Consider the following 20,085-nt stretch of genomic DNA (forward strand, 5'->3'; position numbering starts at 1 on the left):
CTGATTGAGGAGATGCGCACACCTCCAAATTGTACAGTCAGGCTGGATGTTGGGCTAGGTTGTGAGATTATGTCTTCAGGTTGCAGGTGAAGTTCAGATGTGTTTGTCATGCTGTCAAAGAGAAACCTTGGTATTGTATTTGAGGATAAGGAGGAATGAGAAAAATGAACCGGGTCTCAGGGCTTATTACATAAACTCTACTATCAGTGACAAGGTTGCACTTTTGCACATTTTGAATTTTGAGAGCATAGCTCCACCAGTTTTAAAAATGACCACTTATTATTTTAGTGGGATAATAAGTACTATCTCAGGAACTAGAGACTTTAGGACAGTATGGTAGACATTTTATAGATGTCATAACTTACACAATGCACCATTATAGTTTTCAGTCTTTGAGAATAATAACACCTTTGCCTGATTTCCGAAGTTTTGTTTGTTTTTGTTTTTTCCATTTTTCATATTCAGACAATAAATTATTGTTTCTGTAGTGAGATGCATCTTTTATGATTTATTCCACATATTATTTTAACATTTTAGGCTAATTCTTAAACCTGAAGTGATGCTGTTCATGTGACTTTATAACTCTCAGCCAGTTACTTTGGTGAAATATTTATTTTTCTCTCCGCTGCACCTTCTGTGAGCTGCAGTTTTACAATTACAATCTTCACTGTTAGATTGTGGGACGGAGTAACAACAGTATTGAACCTGTCTGGTGTCTTACTGAAGCAATTAGCCCGTCTTAACCTTTAATCTTGCTTAATTCCTCGGCTGCACCAGATGAAACTCCCCTGGCCTTGCTGAAAATTGTCAATTACGTTTGTCACACTGAAAATGGAAACCAAGCCAATTTCTTCTCTTTCTTCTCTTGAATTCCTTTGTTTCCATTTTTTTCTGGCTTGCAGTGGCTAAAATACAAAGCACCAGCTTTTATGCAACTGTAATGACATATTTCCTCATGACACTAAGCAGATAACGATGCAGATAAAGAGGAAGGAAGGAAAGGAAAGACAGGCGGCGTTTTTTTTTCTTCAACTTTGTCAAAGAGAACCACAAATGAAGTTTGAAACCTCCAACCTCTTTTTTTGTTAACATTTCAAAGATGTAAGGCAGAATACGCTCAGTTATGTTGGAGGGACGTTATAGTATAAGCTGCGTTTTGTCCACATCCCTGCACATGTGGAGCCGGTCTGTTATATGCACATAGCAATCTGCGCGAGGTTAATTTAAAGATGGCCTTTCTCACAGTAAACAAAGCATTAACATCCTGTGTGGTAGCATTCAACAAACCTGCAGAGGTGCTGATTTTAGCTTGTTGATAGAGGCAGTGCGCTAAGATGTGGTGATAAAGCAACAGGTCTGAAGTTGAGGCGAGAAGTACAGTGAAAAGTGACATCAAGTGCTCCCATGAATTAAGAAGGGAGGGGAAACCCGACGCGTCTGCTTTCACTGCATGTCGCGTAATTCTCTTTCTGGGCTCTGCCAAGCCAAACCCAATGTTAAGTGGCTTCTTGAGTTTATCCAAAGAGGTCAGAGGGAAAATAAAAACATCACGCGAGAGCTACAATTACAGCCCTCGAACATGACAAGCGTCTGTTTTTGTGCTTCTGACTGAGGGCCCACTTTTAATGGTCGGTTCTGGCTGCAAGATAAACAAACAGTCAGAGGGTTAACACAGCCCCCGTCTACAAGCGCCGACCCGCCTCAGCCAGCGAAGCAGTCAGTGGAGCTGAACCTCTGCCGCAGCAGCAGCAGAAGCAGCGGCGGTTTTGGCGGCAGCGTAAATTACAGCACGGAGCAAAGCTGTGGTTTGTATATAGCATACTCGCACACTCACTTGCTTTTCCTTTCACTCATTTTCTCTTTCTCTCTCACACACACGATCACGACCCTCTCAGCTCTCTATGGTCTTTGGAGAAGTCGACAGATATCTCCAGGTTGGAAGCATGAATTTGCACGTGAAGTCACTCGGGTGGGTTTTTCCCACAGGTGTCGCCACGGCAGGGCCAACAATAAATAAAATAAAAAAAAAAAAGAAGAAAAAAAAACAAACCTTTTCTGGCAAGACTTCCATCCTACAAACCTCCTGACCTCATCAAGGGAGCAGTAATCCTCCGAATTACTGGTTCCAAATCCTGTGGGAAAATCTAAGCTAATGGGATCTCATTATAAGGAGAGTAAAGAAAATCCCATCAGGTGGCATTTACATGTTGCATCATTCTGTGTTCTCATCCAGCCTTCTCTAGGGGCTAATTGAAGATCAGTTCAACTGGATTTCCTCAGACACACACCCTGTTCGGATGGAAAAGACAGACGGTGTCATTTCTCATGTAGGATGTAATGCAGGCAACACTTCATATTGAAAGTTTTGATATGGAAAGATTTGGAAATCTAAATTCACACGATTAAATTCAATAGTGGCTAGCTAGTGACAGTGTTGTATTCTGTCAAATGTAAAAGGTACCAGGGTGAATCAAGATAAAACAAACATCCTCTGCTTATTTATTTATTTTTTTAAATTCAGGACACAGAACTGACTGACCTTATTCACGTCAGTGTTGCACAAATCTAGATAGACGCTTTCAAGACTCACCACGGACAGGAAATGTGGAACTTTGAGTTATAAATTTAAACACTTGTTTGTTCAGGGGTTAATGATCATTCATTGTTCAATTTCAGTGATTTTTACTTGACAGCCTAGATACAAAATGTGTTTTGTTTATTTTCTCTTACTCAGCCAGGGAGAAAATCATACACACAGTCCTAAGAATATCCGTATTACAAAATAATATTTAGTTAGACGTCCCTAATGCAGTTGCACCTCAAACATAATTTTTGTAGCCACCAGCAAGATTTTGCCCTTCCTCTCAATGGTTATTTGATTAATCTTATTATTAAACTGGTTAGTTTCCTTGGTTTCGGGAACCACCTCAAAAATGGCACAAACTGCGTATTGACGGGAAGCAATTTCGTTGGCAACAGACTGCATTCATTTATATACGTGGACTTGTGGAAGAGAGCATACAGAGTTGTGCGCAAAATGACGTTGTCAGGCGCCCATATGAGAGGAACACGCTGCCAGTGGAGACACACCCAACTTGGCTAGAACCAAACCAAACAGTTTTGAAAGGTTGTGTACCATCATTGCCTTGTTGAGACACCCTACTGCACAGGTGTCAAACTCCAGGCCTCGAGGGCCGCTGTCCTACAGCTTTTAGATGTGCCACAGGTACAAAACACTGGAATGAAATGGCTTAATTACCTCCTCCTTGTGTAGATCAGTTCTCCCAGCCTTGCTAATGACCTAATTATTCTATTCAGGTGTGGTGCAGCAGAGGCTCATCTAAAAGTTGGAGGACACCGGCCCTTGAGGACTGGAGTTTGACACCCCTGCCCTACTGTGTTAATATCTGTTAACATAATGTCCATGTGGCCATTTTCACTGCGAGTTGTTTTACTCTGCTGAAGTCAGTGAAAACAGATGGTTTATGTTTCAGATGGTAAAAATATAAACAGTCTACAATTACACAACAGACCATTTTTTCACTTGGTGACGTTAACTCAGCACTCGAAAAAGTAAAAGTTGAACTAAACGGTGGATTCTGACTGGGCCGCTTCAGAATGTTAATATCAATCCAAGTTGGTGAAATAAAAAAAATAAAAAATTGGCCTCATTCAGAGGCCATTTTTGATTATTTATGATTTTTATGAAATAAATCATCAGAAGACCAAAATTCTTTTGACATTTATACAGATGATGATTGGATGTGAACCTCTGACATGAACTGTGCTTCACGGCAGAGCGAGACCAATATTTATGAAATAAACTACGAAATGATATTTTATAATACTGAAGGATCATTGAAGGCTCTCATCACTGAACGTCCTTTTATGTCCACCAGGTGCATCTATCCATCATGCATCTGAACAGACTCTCCATTTTAAGAAAAATAAACCTTTATGAATCCCCTGAAAAACTGCATGTTATTACCCATATCTTTTCTCAAGTAACCATGAATTGCACTTATCTTTGTGCATTTTAATTTCCTTTATTTGACACTAGCTACATTAAACATACATGACCTTCTGAAACTTGAGTGTTGCAACACAGCAGATGAGATGAAAACTGAGGTTGTTCCTACCTAGAGTTACTGTACACTATAAACAAGAAAGACAACATTTTACAAACTGAGCAAACTAAAGCTCTGAAGATCTAAATTAGTGTGGCACTTACATTGTCTTTGATAGTATAGTAAATCAACACAGCTATACTGTATATTACCATGTCATATTAAACATCCTTAACATTTGAAGAATAAAATCTTTGCAGTGCAGTTTTACTGTTGTGTTCTCACAACAATATTTTTAAAAGATTAGCAGGCAGTTGAAGTAAGGAGAGAACACTAACTTGCCATCAGCACTCTTAGCAGATGTGCTGATCTTAAACGTTGAAGTCATTTTGAAGTCATCATTGCAGTGGTGCACGATGTCTAAATTCTGCATAATAACCAGATAAAACTTACTTCCGAATGATGTTGTCAGACAGACGTGCTAAGCTAGACATGATTTATTTAGAGTTCTGGCTGTGAGAAACTACCAACCCGTTACTTGCTGTGGAGAGAAGCAGTTTGAGCTTTTCCTCCTCTGTGCCTCATTGCCTCTGAATGTGTAAACAAACATGTCTTTGAACATGGTTTCTCGCTCTCTGTAACTGTGTTCACACCTGCTGCCGAGTTCCTGTAACAGATGCATCCATACTTTAGGGTCACCGTGCACGCCGTCATTAGCATATAGCTACGTCTTCGCATGGCACCCGTGCATTGTTGGTGCACAACCCACCCAGACACCCACACACCTGCTGCTCGTCCTCCTCCACAGCCGTTTGTGTTAATGGATGGGATTCTAATTACTCCTCTCACACTGGGACTGCTGTCTCCACACTCATCTCTCAGGACGTGCATGCTTGCGTGTGTGCGTGTTAATGTGTCGGAGGGGTGGAGGGGGTAGCACGGAGCTCGTACACACTGCTCATTAGCAGACTTGCATTTCACCTGCTGTTGGATGTGTTCGCAGAGCAACACACTTGACTTTATAGAAAACCTTGTTAAACAGCACGGCGCTCTGCCTAGCATCAAAACACGTAGTAGCAGCTTTGCATATGCATTTCATTTTAAAGCAGAGCTCCTTTCCCTTTTCTCTGTTTGCCTTTCTCTTTCTCTGTTTGTCTGCTTTTCTTTGTCAGAGCTGCAGAAAGAGATGATCGGTGAGCCTTAAGCAAGACGCTAAACCAGACAGATGCACTTCCCCATTCAGCCACCACAGTGTTGGTTAAAAATAACGACAAGGAACCGTGAGCTACTGACTCCTTCTCTCACGGCACTAATGCACACATCTGCATGCACATTCACAAACACGGCGCTGGTGGCGGCTGAGGCATCCTGAGTCTGTGTTTTGACACAGCCCCGTTTGTGGGGGGTGCGTGTGTGTGTGTGTGTCATACCATAAACTGTCTCTGCACTAGAGTGACCTCCCCCACCACTTCCTCTGTCTGTGTGTGTTTCATCTCCCCTGCGGCTTTCAGACTCGAGGTTTTAAGTGGAGCACAGAGAGCAGATAGGTCTTCAGAGGAAAAAGTGCTGCTGAGAACGTCTGCAGTTCACAAACAAAGGCCACCTGGCTCCAGGCTGAGGGGACGGAAATGCGCTCGTCTCTGTGGCACGGTGACAAGTTTGTGCTAACAACAGGACTCGCACTCCGGAGGCCTAATTAGCCCTTCGGCTAATGCGGAGCTAATCAATCATAAATGCTGGGAAAAACTTTGATGTTTATATTTTTGGGTAATGAGTCTGTCCTCATTTGTGTGTTCTGTAAAGGATGGAGAGGACACACTGTCTGGTTGCTCAGTTCTCAGAGATACAGCTGCAGTTTATTCAAAAGCTCAAACTTGTCCTTTCAAACTAATTCTGTCAGCCCGTCGCGCCTGTTTACGCCGCAGCTTACTTTCATTTCCTTTTTAAATATCCAAACTATGTTATCCGCTCCATGACAAACGGACACTGAAACGTAAAGTTTTAACTTCTGCAGTTTCTCCTCTCCGTCTGCTGAATGGCAGAACGAAAGTAAAGTTTGCTCTTGACAGTACAATTAAAAGATTAGATTTTGTGGTTGTCTGGTGGGTTAGGTATTCGTTTTTCATACTTGTTACTGTAGTGCACAGCAGCAAGTTTGCACTGAAAGCGGCTTTGCCTATTGTGCAAATTAACACTTGTGGGTGTGTGCGCGTGTGTGTGTCAGAACCATTTTTTGTGCCTTGTGACTCAAAAGAGAATTGTAGAAAAAACATTGTAGTTCAAAAATCAGAGCTGCTGAGGTCTCTTTTATGCACACACAAATTCTATTTTACACTTTCTGGTCACAGTTGTTTTCAGACCCTGCATATGTGTCTTTTGGAAGAAACATGTTGCAGGATACAGATGTTGCATTTACTATCTGACTTTCTGAACTGTTGTTCTCATTAAGAGATGCTGATCAATATCTACTGCAGGAGAGTCTTGCTTGAAAGCAGTTCTTGGAAACATTAAATCTGTTTTTATGATCACAAAATGAATTAAAAAGTTTAGATACAGCTATTCTTTTAATTCATTTTGTGATATTAATAAGACCTTAGGACCTGAAGTGCACTCAACCCTCCAATACGGACTGTTTTTTTCACACACACATAGAACCTGTAAATTTTATCTGCCATTATTTATCTATAATCCATTCCCTAACATTCTTGTATAATCTGTATAATCTGTGCATATACTGTAGCTCCCATATTTATATTTATACACAATATCTATATCTCTTGCTATAACCCCTTATAGTCCATACATACTGTACATAGTCTTGTACATCTGTAAATAAATATTTATATCTCATAGAGCACTTCTGGATAGATGCAAACTACATCTCGTTGCTTGTACTTGTGACAGTGCAATGACAATAAAGTTGAATTCTATTCTATTCTATTCTATGTAAATAAAATGATATGATGTCAGGGACTATTTTTGGACGAGTTACCAATTTCAGGACACACCACAGGTTTAAGAAGCAACGTTTTCAGAACCATTACATTGTTCTGTCATACCTCTAAATCCCAGAGAAAGTTCTGGAGTGGGTGGAATCTGGAGCTTGTTCACCCCTTCATTCCCTGGTTTATCACACTACTCCACTCATCACTTTTACTTTTCACTCTTACAATAGAATGAGGCATCCGGCTCCTTGGAAAATTATGGGATAAAAGAGTAAGTGGCCTTTATATCTAGATTACTTTTATTTAATATCACGCCTCTGAAAGTAAAGTTGGCATGCATAAAAGCAGTGTTAGCAAAAAGGTCTGAGCCAAACTGGCAGACGCAGGAGTGTCTCAGGCAGGACAGTTTGGAAGTGCGAAAACAATCGGTTTTCCACAGAGCGAGAGTCGGATGCTAAAATCCCAACTTTTGAATCAAATCGTCATTCAGCGCTCTACAGAAAACAAATAAAAGACAGCAATCGAGTCTTATAAGCAGACGCGCCAACAGAGTATAGATTTGGCTCTGTCTGGCTGACCTCCTCGGCTGCTCGCTGCTGATCGGCGATGCAGAAGGAGGGGCAGACGGAGGGTGGGCCGAGACCGGCACCCGAGCGGACCCCCAGGCTGCTCGATTGCTCAGCCAAGTCGAAAATGTGTTCTCAGATCTTTGCCTGACATGCTGTCCTGCGGGGTTAGGCCTCTGCGTCCTCGTCTTCGGTTGTGTACGGCTGCATGTCAGGGGGGGAGAGGAAGCTCTGTTTGGCAGCAATTCACACTGATCATCCTTGACTGCTCTGTGTCTGTGTGTGGTTTACAGAGCATGGAGGTTTCTTTGTATGAAGAATGGCATGTTGATCTGTGACAGTTTCACAGCGGCAAACGTCAGGTGTCGCCTTTCACCTCTGCGTTTGTGGCCATTGTGCTTAGAAAGGACGAGTGTGTTTGCGTCCTTGCGGTTATTCACGCACATTTACTCTCCTTCATTCAGTCAGCCTGACCTCATGTTTGCATGTGAAAACCTTTTGAAGCATTCTTTAAGTGGCAGCGACAGAAATAGAGGACTTTAAAGATGAGAAGCTAGCGTGTGTGAGTGGTAGAGAGTAAAACCGCTCAGGTGTGCGTACGTGTGTCTGAAGTCGGGGTGCAGGCGGTGAAGCCATGATGCCTCCCTGGGCCTGCTTCCAACTGGAACACTGTGTCAGATTGAGCGACCTTCAGCTGACAGGCCCAGGAGCTCACTGGACCGTGTGTGTGCATGCAGCAGGCTCTGTGATTGTACGGTCACGCATGTGTGCAACCGTGTGTGAAGATGAGCGCACGCACGCATGTGGGATTCTGTCTGCGCGCTTGAACGTCACACGCTCAGAGTGTGTGCGTGTTTGGAATATCTCCCAGGGTAGCAATCCATCTTGACAGTCTGTGTAGCCCCATCACATCACTGTCACGCCACTTTCTCACTCGGACGATTGATGGAGGGAGTCCAGAGGGAGAAAGAGATGGAAGGAGGAGGTGAATGACAGAGAGAACGACAGATCTCATCGGACTCATTGCGGAAAAGCGCTGTGACACGCTCATCTGAAAGGAGAGAGAGAGAAAGAGAGAGGGAGGAGTGTGACGGTCAAGACAAAACAAACCAAACTAATCAACTTCCATATGAAACATGAGTATTGGCTTAATTGGAAGTCTCAGTTCAGTTGATTTTTCTGAGGAAAATGGTGGGCTGCTCCAGTTTTCTAATTTTCCACTGTTGACAATAGATGAACTTGTGCCAGAGAGTTATGAGAGCGTCACTTCTTCAGCAGAAATAAAGCAAGATACAAAGAAGATTTCAAATTTAATGAATTTATTGTAGTTCTATGCATAATTCTGGTATTTTTTTGTGATCAACTTGAGATCCATCCATTCGCATATTTTTATACTCATTTATCCCTTTTTGAGGTCAAAGGGAGGCTGGTGCCTATATCCATCTGTCAATGGTCAAGAGTCTAATACATCCTAGACAGGTTGCCAGTCACATGGGACAAACAACCAATTAACCTTACATGGACGTCTTTGGACCTTGAGAGAAAACATCGCATGCTCAGGGAGAAAAACCAAACTCCATCCAGAAAAACCCCGACTGGGATTCTGACCCATACATAACTTCTTCCTTCAAGGCAACACCAACACCAGCTCCACCCATTTGGAAATTAAAGAAATTCAATTATCGCTGAAGCATTGATCAGACAACTTCTATGTTGCACATCCCACAATCCAGAGTTTTTAAACCCTAATGACGAGACTAATTTAAGCTCAAGAAGCTGTTGATTGAAACACTCTGTCGTGTACCTGCTTTTCTACAGCATACATTTTACATTGCCGTTGTATTATATGTAATGATCAAAGTTGTGTTGTTTTGCAACAGCTGCTGAAAAGGCCCTTCACACATGACATTTAGCTTAGCATCATCACTGGATTTACATGGTCAGTCAAAAACTAAAGACGTATAAACTCAACCAAAAGAGTGAGATCACCTTCCTCCTCCTCATCTTGAAGAGTCGGTGGATGTTATTGGCTTTCCTGGCATTTCCATGGAGAAGATCTTATGGTGCGTATACAGCATCAGGCGTGTCTGGTTCATATTCAAAGTCTATGTGGAGGCGCGTCAAACGCCGCTGTGTCGCATTTCGAGCGTCGAGATTTTAACCGTTTTGAGCATTTTGAACGTTTGAAGCATCAAGAGTGTCCAACGCGTTCATCTGAAAATGACGGCTAGAGCTGACGCGCTCTCGATGCGCTTCCACATAGAATTTGAACATGAACCAGACTCATGAAACGCAAGGTGTAGAGCAAAATGTCAAAGTGCACGCGTGTCGAACTTGAAGCGTCGGACACGTTTTTGACGCGCCTAACCCTTTGGAGTCTCCGAGAATTTTGAATTTTTGAGTTTCCCCAATTTTGCAAGAGTAAAATACATTCAATTGAAAGAAAGTATTCTACATTATTTATTTTGTTACTACTCGGTATTGTGAAGGTACTGACGTTACCATTCCTGATTCGTGGCAGATGGTTCTTGAGGTGAAGAGAAAGGGCACTTTGCTGAAAATTGAATAGGCTGCTGCTGTTTTCTCAGTATGAATGTTGTCTCATGTCACGTTGTTCCTGAGGGAAATTGCTAAATGCAGTAAACTAAAGCTTTCCAGTGTGATTGTCCTCTAAATCGGCCCTACAGAAGGTCGCCCAATATTTACCCAAAGGCCAACCTTTTTCTACAACTTTGGAAATAATAAACACTCGGAGCATCTTGATGATTGTGTAGAAAGAGCTAAAAGGAAACTATGAATTGGGGTTGCAGGTTTATTTATGTCTGAATGAACTTTTGTTACTGAAGGTCTACTGGACATTTAAAGAATAAAGCTTTTATCCAATCTTTCCCTTTTTGTGCAGTTTCAATTTAAAAAGAATATACGCACTAAACTTTTCTGTAGGCTATTTTGCAACAAATTATTTGAGTGACTGATAACTAAAAGATATATTGTTGTAAAAACCAATCAATTGTATTTTTGCAAGGACAAAAAATTTTTATTTTTTGCTGTGAGGTCTCAACCAGACGCTCCAGTATAAGTCTGGTTAAAACGGGGTTAGACGAGTTATAGAAAGAAAAGAGTGAATAAGATGTTTGGATGTATTCAATCCCTCCATCTTTATAGGTTGCACATATAAAGGCTGGACACTGTAGAAAAATTAGCCATACATTTATTGTGAAATTTTGTATTTATACCTTAGAACTTACCTATTGTGTTTTAAAGTTTCATTCTAAAACCTACTGTAATTTTGACATTGGACGTGTGTAGAAACCCTGTATTTAGACTGATAGTTCATCATTCTGTTCCATGTATCGTCTATAAAATGAACAACCATTTAAGGAAATTCAGCTGCATTGCTTATTTTAATCCCTGGTAACATAAATGTACTTTTAGTTTCCCGAAATGTGATGTTCGGCCTGGCCTGCTCAGCTCCCCACCAGTAAATCTGACCCTTGTTGCGTTTCAGAGTAATGATTTATAAAATTGCTGAGGGTAAACTTTCATGACTTCATTTCCTCTCCTGGTGCATTGTCACTCAGCTGTAAATGTAATCAGCTCCTCGTCCAACTATGCTCGAACTCGTTGAGTCAATCGTGTTGGGAAAAGTAGGACCGTAGTTAACGGAGCCAGCGCGGAAACTTGGCTAGTCCGCCTCGTCAGCTGCTGCCTTTAATCAAACCATCTTCTGAATCATATCCAGAATGAGTCTGTGCTTCTTGAACCAATCCTTTCATAACTTAACTGCTGCAGGTGCTTGAGGGAAATCTCCTCGATACTCTTGATGCCTTTACAACCTCTGCAGAAAATGTGGAGCACAGATGGCCAGTGTTTTCTTGAAGCCACAACTTTTGTACGCTAAGAACATCCAGAAGATTGATTGAAATACGAGACGTTTTAGTGAATAAATTAAACAAGAGCAACGCAGCGTGATGTCTTAATAGAAAGTAAATGAATCTCTTCAGTCATGAAGATTATTTCCAGCCTTGTTTGATTCCCACATGATCTTGTTTGCTTGGCGAATGCCACCATCATAGCCCAGTTGTTTATGAGGAAATCTATGGGTGGAAACACATAATTTAAGCACTGGAGGGATCTGAACTTTGTGTCCTCGTTAAGACAAACAAAGCAGGAAAAACGACTCTCTCCCAGATAAAATCATTTATGCTGATTGGCTTTTCTCTCTTTCACTGTCTTGCCTTGATCTTGTTGAAGTTTATAATCCTATAATACTACTGAGGCACCTGTAGTAAATTGCAACAATATTCACACCCCTTGAATCTTTTTGGCATTCTGTCACTTTAAAACCACAAAGTTCCATGTATTTTATTGGGATTTTATGTGATAGACCAAAATGGCAAAGTTTATTAAGAAGTGAAAGGAAAATAAAATTAAAAACTTGGAAAGGAATAGCATGTATTCAGCCTCGTTTCTGTGCTGCTCCTGTTGCAGGATTTGAACCCTACTGATTTCAGACACTAATTAAGGTTGAGCTATTCTGGAAAGAAGAATGGACAACGAAATCTTATCTGTTAGATGTGCAAACTGATGGTGACATAATGGCAAATAAACCTGGTTTAATACAGTTTTGACACAGTGATCTAAATGCATATATATGCCACACTTTCCAGAATTTCATTTGTACTACATAAAAACACAAATATACAAATTTTCTTCCACTTTGCAATTATGCACTACTTTGTTTGGTCACGACCACAAAATAAAACAAATACATTTGTGGCTCCAACAGTGGTCGCTTCATGCACAGTACATAGTTTGAGAAGCTGATTATAGGGAGGAATGGGCTAAAAGTCACATTGGCAGTCCACATTTTGAAAAGGACTCTGGAAATTAGAATATTTTTTTTCTTCTTCAAAGGCCATGAAATTTAGACAAAGAATGTTAATCTTATCAAAAAATTATTTGGTCCATTTAACACTAATTTATTAATCATTTTGTTCTTTCCACTTCATTGACTGTGTAGCAGCTGGAACAAGATGCTCTTCCCACACTTCATGCTGGTAAAGTAGCCCGAGTATTTTTATCCCGTGTCAGTTGCCAGGCGCTGAGGGTGTTTGTGTGAAGTCTTGTGCCTAGAAGGGGTCGGGGTTGTATCGCTATGTGGCAAAAACAAGTAGAGGAATAGTGAAGTAGTCAAAAAGAGATTGTTTTTTTTTAAGCGAGGTTGAAGAGCCGAAGCTCAGAGATGTGTCAGAGAAATGCCTCCAGAGACACATCTGCTTTGTTTTCTTCCCCCCGTACAGTGGAGAAGAACGGGTCGACATAAGTAGCGTGTCGCTCTTGCTACAAGGAGCTTTGGGTCTCAAGATGAAAGCTCAATGGGAGCTCTGATATAATAGCTACTGCTCTAACTTCATCTGATAAATATTACTGTATTATATGTCGTCAGAATGGCTTTCGTAGAGTCTGGTATCTGTAATCACAAGCTGAGTCACAACAACGGCAGCGCTGTAGTGAAACCATCTGACTGGTCGTTGATGTTCTAAAACTTAATTTGTTTAATGAGGTGAAATGTTCAGTAGTTTAGACTTATTTTTGTCATTATCATCATTATCTTTCCCATCACAGCTTCCTGTGTTTTGATGTTTTCGTGCTGCGCGAGTTGAACGTTTCACAGTTGTCGTTTTTTTAGCTCTCCACATTGTTTTGAGTCCAAACGACGAGATCTCAGCAGCAGAATCTCCTGACCTGATCTGACCCAGTAAGCTCAGATTGTTGTTCTTACTTCATAGATTGGTTCTATCTTGTGAAGGTTGTATAGCGCCAGAAGTCCAAATGTTTCTCACTAAAAGTTTCTGATCAGATTCAATGTGTTTTTATCATCAACCAAACACAAAAGGAATTTGGTATAAAACTGTCAACTTCATTGCTTAGCAACATATGGGTCATTTTAATTGATTTAACTAAATAATAAGTAACTCTTTCTGTTTTCCATTACATGTTCATCCAAGTAGTTGAAGTGCTTAGAGTTTGCCACTGAGTGATTTAACATTTTACATGCAACTCATTTAGATTATTGTATTGTAAGGGTCCTTCACAGAAGATCCTGCTAAACCCATAATTATTTATTTTTAGAATTAATTTAGGACTCAGGTGCTATTTTCCAAATTCCAGAGATGTTTTCCTGCAGGGATGCATCTAAAACCCTAGACTCAATAGTCCTTGAGATCTACTGGAGCTATATCTCAAATACTAGGGTCGGAGACCAGACACATAACGGCGCACCTAGGGATATCTTTATCCTCGTGTAGAATGACTAATTCTAACATTATGTTTTCACCCCCATTTCCTCATGATGTTGAACTCTTAAATGTTCCTGGATCACAGTGTGGCTCTACGCTGACGGTGGATTCTGTTCTCTCTCAGATATGGTACAGCAAAGCCCACAGTTTTATCCTCCCACTTCAGATGGCTACCCTCAGCTTGGTCACACTGCTTTAATCTCATTAGCTGCTATCATTGGGAGCACGTCTAAATGACTTAAGGCAGATGATGGGCTTTAACACAGATCGAATGGTAGTAACCTCTGTCACCCTCGGCTTTTGTAACTGCTGTCTCTTCTTGGCAGAAACAGAAAGTCTTTCTTCAATTGCTCCCTCCTCACTAAATATTAAACTGTGCCCTTTGGTGTGTGTCGTTACAGCACTTAAATTCAAATCGATCTATTTCGGCTTTGCTATGCCCTTTTATCCTTTTCTTTTTGAAAATCTTGAACATGGGCTTGGACTGAAGTACAAACTTGGTTATATTTGTTTTTGTTTTTTTTTCTCTCCCAATGCACCAGAAAGCTGATGTATTGCAAGCAAAATGAATTGATTTAACGCTAAACAAAATACATCAGATGCATACAGAAGTAATCGGCTCATGACCTTCATACTCCAATTTTCAGTCTGATTGGCTCTACCTGTTCATTGACTGGAAATTAAAATATTCAGTCTTTTTCTGATCATTGACGGATTCGTATGTAAGCGCTATGTGGTAAACAGACTATTTGTTGGTGTTGAAGTTGACTGGGTGTAGCCTTTTCGGTATCAGTGAGATATTTAAAACAAAGTCAGAGGAAGCAAGGATGTAAGAATAGAATAGAATAGAATAGAATAGAATAGAAGTACTTTATTCATCCCAGCAGGGAAATTACTTCGCAGTTACAGCATAAAGACAAGACAAGAGACAAGACACAATAACAACGTCCGGGTGTTGAGTCTGGAGTTTGGCTGTGTCAGAGCTGATGACGTCACAGGCCACCGCTGCATCAGCTGATGGGGGAATGTAAACAGCGATCAAAATGGCGGACGTAAACTCCCTCGGTAAATAGCACGGCCGCATTCCCACAGCCAGAAGTTCAATGTCCGGGCTACAAATCTGTTCCTTCACGTTAACATGACCGGGATTACACCACCTCTCACTCACATAAAGTGCAATCCCGCCGCCCCTCTTCTTCCGACTCTTGGAAAAGTCCCTGTCCCCCGCACCAAGGAAAATCCAGGGACCTCCACGCTGTAGTCCGGAATAAGCGAGTGTAGCCAGGTTTCCATGAAGCAGAAGATACTGCACTCCCATTACTCTTTCTAGGTCCTAACCAGCGCCGTGAGTTCGTCTGTCCTATTTCCCAAAGACCTCACGTTCCCCACAATAATCGCCGGTACCGCTGGCCTGCGCCGTCTCCTCTTCTACCTCCGTTTAACTCCAGACCTGCAGCCTCGTCGTCTCCTCCGTAACTCCTCCGGAACCACAGGCCCGTCTCCGGGCAGCAGCAGAGGCCCACTCAGCTCAATCAGCTGTTCACGCGAGCAAACAATGCCGCTACTCCGCTCGGCGAGGTTCTCCGCCACCAAGAGTATAAAAAGTAGCAGACAAACACGGAGAACATTGACAGAACCACATCCAGCCATTGTGGAAAGCCCAACTGATGATCCATGGGTTCTTCAAGCACGGATCATTAATCGGAAGCTATCTAAAAGGAAATATGTTCAGCAGTTCATACAGATGGTGAGAGAGAGCAATACTTTTAATAAGATAACACAAAGGCTCAACGGAGTACAGTGAAGTTGCTCTGTTTTGTATTTTCAACTTTAAGCATCTGTCATGCTAAATTCGGAAATGCTGGCAGCCTTTGAGAAATCTTAAAACTGAGGAAATATATTCAGGGAATGCACAAGAAGATTACTGCTAATAGTCAATAATGTGAGAAACCAATACATCTTTTTGTCTTTGTTTTGATACTGTCCTGTTTTACAGAGACAACTTTCTTGTGACTGTTCATGGGGCAAAGGCTAGAAAAAGCGATTTCAGTGCTGCTCTAATAGGTCACCTAAAGAGAAATCAGCTAAAATCAGTATCTGCAGGTCAAATAATCTTATATGAGGAAACATGGTTCAGACAAACATCTTTATGCTAACATCTTTCATTGTGCCATATCTAATTCTTAGGTGCAGATACGTCATGTCTGCACTTCCAGTGCTCAAATGTAAACCTAAGAGAAGCTTATCTTTTGTACTTTTTGAAGGCCTCAGCTGGAAGAGCCACTTAAATGCAGCCTGACCCTGGGTGAGGCGCGGCTCTGTGTGTGTTGCTTTTTGAGTGAGAGAGCTGTCTTCCCATTGAAGAGGCACTTTAGTCAGTTTTTAAAACATATTTGAGAGCAAAAAGCCTGAACTAGAGTACACACTCCTGAAGATGCCAAAGCTCTGCTTTGTGACCCCTGAGAGGCTGTTGATCACGTTTCGTAACAATCCCATCTTCGCGGGGCTGGGAGATGCAACGGCTCAAGTAGTTATTCTGTCATCCACTAACAACCACTTGAACCTCGCTGCCAAGGAGACCCAGGTACTCCCCAAATCCCAATTAATGAGAGAATAGCTTGAAGAGGGTGTTCTTGACTCTGGCTGTGACAGCTTAATTGTAATTTTAGTGAGGCCCCTCTAGCAACAATCTCCTCTACTTGACAACTCTGTGCTCCTGATTTAACTGAACGACCTCTTTTGCATATTCATTTAGGAGCAACAAAACAGTGCAGTGGCAGAACATATTTCTACTGCAGGCCTTTAAGCTTTGTGTTTGCAGGCAAAGAGCCAACATGCTTTTACCCAACATGTCTTCATTGTGCACAGATGCAATGAATGCTAATCAGGAACCTATCCAAACAGGCCGGTGCTATGAATGCGTGTTTACGCATTTCTGTCAAAAGATGTTTTCGTACAAGAGCTGGAGCCATATATATTTTCTAGAAATGCTGTCATGGCTGCAGAAGAGACTTCGTCTGTCCGGATTCACCGCTGTGTTTTTACAACTACAACCCACATAGTTACCCGTTAATATTCATTCACAGCAAGCGTGTGTGCACTCTGATAAGAGTCTCTGCTTCCCTGAGCGTGTTTCCACTCAACCTAAGACTGCAGGTAAATATGAAGAATGAAGCGATACAAATACAGTTCTGTTTTTCTCCATGAACCCTGCCTCCCAGGTGTTCTGCTCAGTCAAAGATCATTTGCTGCTGGGTGCACCTATAGCCAGTCAAGGTTGTTGTGAAGTGAATGTATTAATGAGTACTGTGAAATATGTCTGACCATAAATCTTGGTAAGTGTTAGAAAAATTCCCCAGATTCATGCATAAACAAACTTGATTTTTTCTTCTTTTTTTTTTAAGTCGACTTATGAAATTATCACAATTGACTAGACACCCGGTATGCTAGTGATAAATATTAACAGGTGGTTCCTCAAAGCTTGATATTTAATCTCCTACATAAAAGTCTTATGCACAAAAAGTAGCAATATACTTTAATAAGCAGCATTTAGAACAGGGGTCTTCAACTCTAGGCCTCGAGGTTCAGTTTCCTGCAACTTTGATGTGTCCCTGGTCCAACACTCTTCAATCAAATGGCTGAATCACCTCCTCAGCATGCAGTCAAGGTCACCAGAGTGCTGCTAATGACCTCATTATTGGACTCAGGCAAGTTGTAGCAAAGACACATCTATAAGTTGCAGCATTGGGCTTTGAGGACTTCATTTGAAGACCCTTGGTCTGGGGAAAACCATGAGTTATTGCTTCCTGAACGTAAAGAAAGTCTCTCTAGCAGTTGTTAAGGTTTAAGCATTGATTCATCTCTTGAAGCAATCACTTATTGGCAGTGATAGTGAATAAACTTTAAATTAAGATTACCTTGGCAGAGCTCAATAACTAGAATCTGGACCCAGAAGGCACTCAGAACAAGAACAGTTACAAAAAACTTTGATGTCTTATCCATCTACAAAATGTGTTGATTGGGTTTAATCTCTAACTCTACTACAGGTTTATAAGTAAACATGAACAGTGGGTGTTGATTCATGAAAACATTCAAGGTATTAAGTTAGACACAAGCCAGTTGAGTTTTGGGTGTCGGCCAGGTAGAGAATGCAAATCTGTGAGTAGCACGGCTCGCCACTGGTATTTACCCTGATGTCTTCATCATTGCAAGATAGCTGCGGTGTTCAGCTTTGTAGAGGCAGGAGGATATTTGAGGAGCTCAATGAGGTTGGTGGTCATGGGGCTTATGGTCACGACGTGGGAGCATAAATCTACAAACTTTGAAGGTCAGATTACTTAGACTGATTCCCCTTTACTTTGTAGAAACACAGGATTATTAAACTCAGAGGGAAAACAGATGCAGCAAGTTAGTAGTGATTCAAGTTGCACAGATAACGTTCATGTTAATTGTCCTTAATGTAACCATAGCTCCAGTTTGATGCAGTCCAGTTCAGAAATTATTGATTCAAATAAGGACACAGGCTGAAGTTAAAATTTACTTAGCTAAATTGACATCCAAATCATATAAGTCAGTTGAGGGCAAAACTTGAAACAGAGATGAGGTCAAAAACGCTGCCAAGACCAGAAAGGTACCAAATCAGAGACGTGGTCAAAGATGTCAACCCGAACATGAAGTCTGGGCTGCAGAGGAAAATGTAGTCAATCTGACAGAGACTGCAAGAACACGGAGAGCTGAAGCAGAGGCAAGAACAGGTGAACATGATGAGCTTTATTGGCTAGAGTGAACTGCAGCACAGCTGCACATGATTAGGCATGAAGTAAACACAAGATTTGAGGCCAAAGCACGCTGAATCCAGATCAGGCAGTGACCAACAGAATTTCAAAGCCTCACTCGAGCATTTCCTAACTCCTATGATTGAAATGTGGGTATTTTTGGAAATCTGCATGAATATAAGTTCTTCCATCCATTTATTGAATAATCTATTCTTCTTATCTCTGCTTACTGAAACCTGGTAAACTCTGAGTTTGCGGGAGACTAGAGCTAGAGATCTATGGGCTGACCAACTAAGAAAGACAGATTCAAGAAGAGAAACCAATCAGTATTTTTTAAGACTGATTTTAGTCTTGAAACTGACTCTTAACAAAGAAACTTAACTACACAACAGGATACACAAAGACCAACAATGAGAAAATTCAGACTGTCCAGACTGCACCACAGAGCTAACAGCATCCCCATCTCAGTGGAGTCTGAGGACACAGACAGACAGACAGACAGACAGACAGACAGACAGACAGACAGACAGAGAGAGAACGGGGTTTGAAGCTAAGTCTGCTAAGCACCAGTACATCTGGCTGACAAGCAGAGAACAGAGATCTGACAGAACCAGAGCAGAAACCCAAGTTGCTTTGGAGAAAGTAAAGAGTCATCTAACCCCACAGCAGGAACGCTCACCCTGTTTTATAATTCAGATTGTTTCCTGGTATCAGAACCAAACGATGCAAATTTGGAGGTAAATAGAATCAAACATTATTCATGCTGTTTTCCAGACTATTTTCTAGCACACCCTCTTTAATAATTCAGGAGGAAAAACAGACCATTTTAATTTCTGATTATTTTATAAGAGCAGTAAGACCAAAGCTGTATAATGCAAAATAAAGAATCTCTAAATGTTTCAAGAAGGAATTCATAACTGTTGACAATTGATTTTAAAAAATATGAATCACTACAACACAATGCAACAGACCTCTTTCAGTATTTTTCAACTAAAGTTTGTAACTTGGCCGTCTTAGTTCATCTTAACTAAATGGTGGCTAAACAAAGAGACATTTTGAACATCTGTAATAAAAGTTAACCTATTTGAAATAACCAGTAACAATGATTATGCGGAGTAGCTTAAGAAAACAAAATCCACCCGTCATCCTCCCTACGTGCAATGAAGTCAAGTCAGATATTTGGCTCTAAATTCACTCTGTGTGTACGGAAATGGCAGACTCTTTAAAAGAGGGCCTAAAATGATAATTCCAGTTAATAAAAAGAGCCTTGATCTTTATTTAACCACTTCAAAGACAAATCTGCTGATGTTTGGGATGGAGCTTGTTCCACAGGCAGGAACTCTTGTTGCACAAGGCTGTGCTTCCAGCTGTTTGCTTCTGAACAGGAGATGTGAATAAGTAATTACACTTCCTGCATAAAGAGGGTTTAA

This window comes from Xiphophorus maculatus, chromosome 4, assembly GCF_002775205.1.
Source record: "Xiphophorus maculatus strain JP 163 A chromosome 4, X_maculatus-5.0-male, whole genome shotgun sequence".
Lineage (NCBI taxonomy): Eukaryota > Metazoa > Chordata > Actinopteri > Cyprinodontiformes > Poeciliidae > Xiphophorus > Xiphophorus maculatus.